This window comes from Littorina saxatilis, linkage group LG5 (genome assembly GCF_037325665.1).
Source record: "Littorina saxatilis isolate snail1 linkage group LG5, US_GU_Lsax_2.0, whole genome shotgun sequence".
Taxonomy (NCBI): Eukaryota; Metazoa; Mollusca; class Gastropoda; order Littorinimorpha; family Littorinidae; genus Littorina; species Littorina saxatilis.
This window is the reverse complement of record NC_090249.1, coordinates 17377324-17383880: the sequence shown is the minus strand read 5'-3', so window position 1 is coordinate 17383880 and position 6557 is coordinate 17377324. Positions and strand designations below refer to the sequence as shown.

The 6557-nt window shown below is 41.8% G+C and overlaps 1 long non-coding RNA gene across 1 annotated transcript; it reads right to left on the bottom strand.

The window, feature by feature from the left end:
- Positions 1 to 232: 232 nt before the first annotated feature.
- On the bottom strand, positions 233 to 4898 carry LOC138966440 (uncharacterized). Its single transcript, XR_011455692.1, has 4 exons — positions 4623 to 4898; positions 3374 to 3736; positions 1393 to 1620; positions 233 to 334 (listed from the first exon to the last, which is right to left on the bottom strand). It is a non-coding gene; the product is annotated as an uncharacterized lncRNA (long non-coding RNA).
- Between the last annotated feature and the right edge of the window lie 1659 nt (positions 4899 to 6557).

The window sequence follows — 6557 nt, the reverse complement described above, 5'->3', positions numbered from 1 at the left end:
CGCACGCGTTATATAACATCAGTAGACAAAGACACATTGATACATACATACTTAGCCACACAGCCAAACACAGACTGAGGGACAGACAGACATACAGGCAGACAGACCGACGGGCAGATACACAGACGATCCGACAGTCTCTACTTCTCGGTTTTAGTCTCTGTCTCTGTGGCTCTTTCTCGCTTTCTCCCCTCTTTTGTTCTATCTTGGTCCCACAGGTGTGTATACATACCTTGGATAGAAACCCGTGGTTCAGGGCATCTGTGTAGCTGCAATACATTATATTCTTCTTCTTCCTGGACACGGGGCGAGGGGTTGCCAGGGTGTCTTCCTTCTGGTCGGTAAAGTCCATACAAACCGAGTTTAAAGTATCATTATTTGAAGAAAGACAAACGACTGAGTGAACACATTCACCATACCTAGCATGCATCAGTATATGGATTTGTTTTTCTGTTTCCCATGCCCTCTGCTTATCTCGTTGGCAGTCTCTTTGTTTGTGGATTTTGTTGGTTTAAACAAGTTTATTCAATAAATTCCATTGGTACTATTACCGCATACATGAAATAAGGAACATGGAGCACAACAAGCTAGGCTTATGAGCGTACTCTTAAAAGCAAATGAAATTTGGCGGACGATTTTAATATAACAAATTTGAAATAATGTCAAAATAATAATGGTAAATTATGGTAGACAAACATGTAACAATAAAAGGAAAAAAAAAAACCAATGCTAAACTAACAACAGTACTCACACGCGCTCGCACACTCACTCGCACACACACGCACACAATGACTTCCACATGGTTGAAAATAGAATACTACCAGAACAAAGAAATGTTAACAGTACTGCACATGGTCGTTTGGAACATGGACGAGATAAATGCATTCATTATTCAAAACTTTTGCTTAATAAAACCTGAATAACTGGTCAAATAGCAATGCATTTTCGCTGTCTGACTTGTCTCTATTGCCATACAGAAAATCATCAGCGGTTAGCAAATCATAGTTGGGCAGTGTTGACAAGGTGACTTCACGTATTTGAAGAGATAAGGGGCAATGAAAATGTTTGTTAAATCTCATTTTCCGACTCTGTCCCGCTATCTTCCCTGCCTCTATGTATATTTGTCATACTGCCTGTCTGTCTGTCTGTTTGTCTGTCTGTCCGTCTGTCTTTATGTATGGGTGTGCGTATGTATGTCTGTCTGTCTGTCACACACGCACCCACCCACACACACACACACACACACAGACACACACGCACGCACGCACGCACACACACACACAGACACACACACACACACACACACACACACCGCCTTAAAAGTGCATTAATTCTTCAGAATCCGTCTATCTGTGTGCATTCCGTACACTTTATGCAAAATAATATACTTACGTTTTCTTGAGAACTTGCTGCGGTACGCATAGACAACAACAACGACGACGATGATGGTAACGACGTTCACCCCAAGAACACCCAAGACGACAGAAATGACTAAGGGTCCACCATCTTCCTCATCGTCCTGGTGATCCCTAGTGTTGTCATTGTTGTTCCCAATGCTGACGTTACCCTCAGTGGTAGTGCAGGTCGTTCCCCTACCTGCTAGTCCGTCTGTCGCGCCAGCTAGCATTAATAACAAGAACACAAACCAAATGAAAACGAAAACACACAACAACGAAACAGCAACAAGACAAACAAGAAGATTGCAAGATTCAACACTTGTCAAAAGGTTACACACTACATCAATCCAATCACTAACTAATACACTAGCGCAATTATTAGTGTTGATTCAATAGTTTGTCCACCGGTAACTTGACGCCGTCATCGCTTTATGACATTAACACCCAAACAGAGTGATAGCTATAGGTCCAATTCATTCTTCTTACTCGGCGTGACGTTATCAAATGGATCGGCTAGCTTTAGCCCTAAGGGGCACAACTCCGCTCATACTCTCTTCGCGCCGCCATATTGGATGCCGTCTTTGTTAGTTTTCTTCATTGCACTCTTGTTCTTTTTGCGTATTTCACTGTGTATGCAGACAAAATGAAGAAAACTGTGCATGCATGAGTCCAAAGGGGATCTGCCTTTTTAACACAACAGCACAACATAAAAAGTAAAGCAAGAATACATTATTATATTCATTTATTTATTCTTTATCTCAAATTACCATGCAGACAGTGCACCAAAATTCACACTGATAAAGCTCTCAAGAGAGGCAAGTGAGGTACAATGCAGCTCAGGTAACTACTGCAAAGTATAATTTTCAAAGCATCCTATCACAGTGTTCACTCTAAAGGCACAACCGATGGACAATTGTTGATTAGCGCACTGCACACAGCAAAAAATAACCAGTTATAATCGTCTTCTCCGCTCAGTAACTTCCTTCCAGTTGTCACCCTGATGGTAAACAACTTTAGGGATCCTAAAGTGTGCCTGCTGACTGCAGTTTTTGGCCACACAACGTGTCATTTTCACTTTTGTCGAGTCGCCACCCAACGCTCAAGCACTGTCAGAGATCGTGCAAGGCATCCAACATGGCGGCGGATGACCAATTCCAGAGAGTTACGACCCGTGATTCTCATACCGCGCGCGCCGAGTAGAAATGCTGTTGTTAACTTGAGTTTCTGCAATGGGCCTATATATGGTTAAAACGACCAAACTATTTGAAACCGGAAAGTTGCGTGCATTACGTATTTAAGAACGACTTTATTCGGCCTATATCCATCAAACAAAAACATATCAATTGTTTTATGCCGAGCGTGTTTGTCATTCGATCTTTCAGGATAAACAGGCATGCAGAGAAATGTGATCCTCAGGTTAGGTTCTGCTTGTGGATATATCTATTTGGCAGGGCTACACTGACACCTTTTCCAACAAGAAAGTAACAGAGAAACAGTAAGAAAAAACAAACAAGTCGCGTAAGGCGAAAATACAACATTTAGTCAAGCTGTCGAACTCACAGAATGAAACTGAACGCACTGCTTTATTCACCAAGACCACATTATACTCGTAGTTTCGTCAGTCCACCGCTCGTGGCAAATGCAGTGAAATCGACAGGCCATGCAGAATAGTGCGGTAGTGGTCGCGCTGTGCTGCATAGCACGCTTTTCTGTACCTCTCTTCGTTTTAACTTTCTGGGCGTGTTTTTAATTCAAACATATCATATCTATATGTTTTTGGAATCAGGAACGGACAAAGAATAAGATGAAATTGTGAAAAGAAGGCAGAACGTATTGTCTTGTGCTTTTATGCGAAATAAGCATGACAATTAGATTGTGCTAACTAACGAAATCAAACGCATAATAAGAAACAAGCATTCCAGCCACATGGTGTGCACCACAATTACCGCCACCAACAACATAGTAAATATACTCACAGTGCACGGTAAAAAGGACGTTCCTCTCTCCAACCGTGGCATCTCCTGAGTTCCAAGTCCACATACCATGGTCTGCCGATGTGACATTTTTCTCTAATACGGCACCGTTGCTGACAGGTTCATCACACCAACAGTTCCTCTTGCCAACGCTCACGTCGGTGCAGTGACCATTACGATTGAACATAACAGCACATAATATGTCTTTTTTCGCCGGGTAGTAAACATAAATCATGATTGTTTGAGGCGCAGTCTGTGTGCACTTGCCCTGATAGGTTTTCAGGCGGAAAGGAAGTGTGACAGTTGAATCCTCATACTCCGTTAAAGTATAAGGCACACAGAGCGTTGGGAAAACAATGTTAGCGCCTGAAAAAAGAAAACATAAACCGTAAGTCAATGCACCCAGTCACCAAAACGCTTATATTTGACAAAATCAAAAAACAAGAAAGGTAGGTTGTTGGAACGTTTGTTATTGACAAAACAATACATTCACAGATATTTCGACCCAACGGTCTTTTAAGTGAACAGACAAACACATAGTCACACAAAACTTATCTTGATAGTTCTATCAGTTTACGTCCACTCGTCAGGAAGCCGACGAGAGCCTTAAAACATTTTTTTGGATACATGTCTGTGTATGAATATTTTTCTTTAAAGGCAGTTGAACATTGTTGGAGGTGCGGGTAGGTGCGGGTAGAGGGGTAGCCCTCCCGGTGCTCCCCCTTGGACCTCCCTAGTCTAGGACCCTGGGTCTTCGCGAGGTGGCCATTGTGGCGTAATCCCTCCGGACTAGCATAACGTTTCCCTATCCCAAGACCGACCGTGCGTGGTCTATGACCACATCCTCTACGAGGTGACCCTATCAACTAGGCAGCGCAAGCCCCTAGGCGAAACACGGCGGATCTAGAGGAGAGAACCTCGATAAAAAATTTGAGCTGCCATGAAGACGGAGCATGTTGGCTGAGGACAGCGGGCAGACCTTCTGTGCCGACACCCATCTACAGGAGAAAACCAGGCATGCACGCATCAAACCCAACATGGCCATACAAAAAAAAACCGGAACATAAATCATCGTGTTTCCAAGATATGTTATCTGGTTTTAAAAAAACCCAAACAAAACAAGTAATCAACAGTTAACCCCATTCACATTCGAAATGACTTTTGAATGATTTTCTGGACTGGAAAGGAAAGAATCATCCGGTTATGCGTAAAATAATAATTGCAACTACAGACAAGACAAAACAGTACATACAGTGCTTTGAAGTTTGAGCAGCAATCTCCGAAAGAAGAACCACAAAGCATGCCAGCACCAACAACACATTATGCTCAACCAGTACAGCCATCCTAACAGAGTCTATTTCGTATTTTCATGACAAGTCTGGGACTAACACGCTAATTTTTGAAAACTTCGCGAACAATATTACCCACAACGCTTCACTGTATTCACCAAAAGTCCAAAGCTTATGTTGCAAACACGTACTTGCAGTTTGTATGAGGCACAACCCCCTCGTTAGGTGTATATTGTGCGTTCCTATCGGTTTGTTTCATTTCCTGGCTTGTCACTTTTCGTGAAAGGGCAATTCTCTTTGAAATTGATGAACTTCCCGTTGTCCCTTTTTTTCGAATCGACTTATGTATGTGTATTGGCGGTGGGGGGATGGGACTGTGTGCGTGTACGCGTTCCTGCATGTGTCTGTGTCTGTATGTGTGCCTTTGTGTGTGTTTATGTGTCTGTGTCGGGTCAAATATATATATACCGTAAAATCCCTAGCATAAGCCCACCCCTCCTGTGCACAGATTTAGGGCAAAATTGGGGGGTGGGCGTTTGCTAGGGATAGACCCCTTTGCACAAAGTAAGTTTTGTGCTCAATCGTGTAATTGAGTGAATACAAACCCAGAAAGCATGTAAGTTAGGTCGTGTGAGTAGAAGTGAAGGAAAAAAGAAAAAAAGGACTTTGAGGCAAAGAAGGCCAACCATGAGAGAGAGAGAGAGAGAGAGAGAGAGAGAGAGAGAGAGAGAGAGAGAGAGAGAGAGAGAGAGAGAGAGAGAGAGAGAGAGAGAGAGAGAGAGAGAGAGAGAGAGAGAGAGAGAGAGAGAGAGAGAGAGAAGAGAGAGAGAAAGAGAAAAGGACTGGCTCTTCTGGAAACAACACGAGCATAGTCATTCATATATATTTATGAGTAAAAAGAAAATCGCCAGACCTTTGCAAGGACAAACAATAACAACACAATTCCGGGAAAAAGAAACTCGATGAAATGTCGAAATGTCAACACCAATGAAGCCCTTTCTTTCTGTACAGGGAAGAAATTACACGATCGTCTTTGGAAATGAAACGTTAACTGAACTTGGATTTTGTCCTCAAAAGGCCCAATCTTTCTGAGAAAGAAAAAAACACACACTTAGGAAAAAAAAAGAGAAGAGAAACTCGAAAAAACATGAACGATGGGTGGGAGTGAGGAGAGGGGACAAAGAATAAGAAACGAGTCGCGTAAGGCGAAAATACAACATTTAGTCAAGTAGCTGTCGAACTCACAGAATGAAACTGAACGCAATGCAACGCAGCAAGACCGTATACTCGTAGCATCGTCAGTCCACCGCGCACAGCAAAGGCAGTGAAATTGACAAGAAGAGCGGGGTAGTAGTTGCGCTGAGAAGGATAGCACGCTTTTCTGTACCTCTCTTCGTTTTAACTTTCTGAGCGTGTTTTGAATCCAAACATATCATATCTATATGTTTTTGGAATCAGGAACCGACAAGGAATAAGATGAAAGTGTTTTTAAATTGATTTCGAAAATTTAATTTTGATCAAAATTTTTATATATTTAATTTTCAGAGCTTGTTTTTAATCCAAATATAACATATTTATATGTTTTTGGAATCAGAAAATGATGGAGAATAAGATGAACGTAAATTTGGATCGTTTTATAAAAAAAAGTATTTTTTTTACAATTTTCAGATTTTTAATGACCAAAGTCATTAATTAATTTTTAAGCCACCAAGCTGAAATGCAATACCGAAGTCCGGGCTTCGTCGAAGATTACTTGACCAAAATTTCAACCAATTTAGTTGAAAAATGAGAGCGTGACAGTGCCGCCTCAACTTTCACGAAAAGCCGGATATGACGTCATCAAAGACATTTATCAAAAAATGAAAAGAACGTCTGGGGATTTCATACCCAGGAACTCT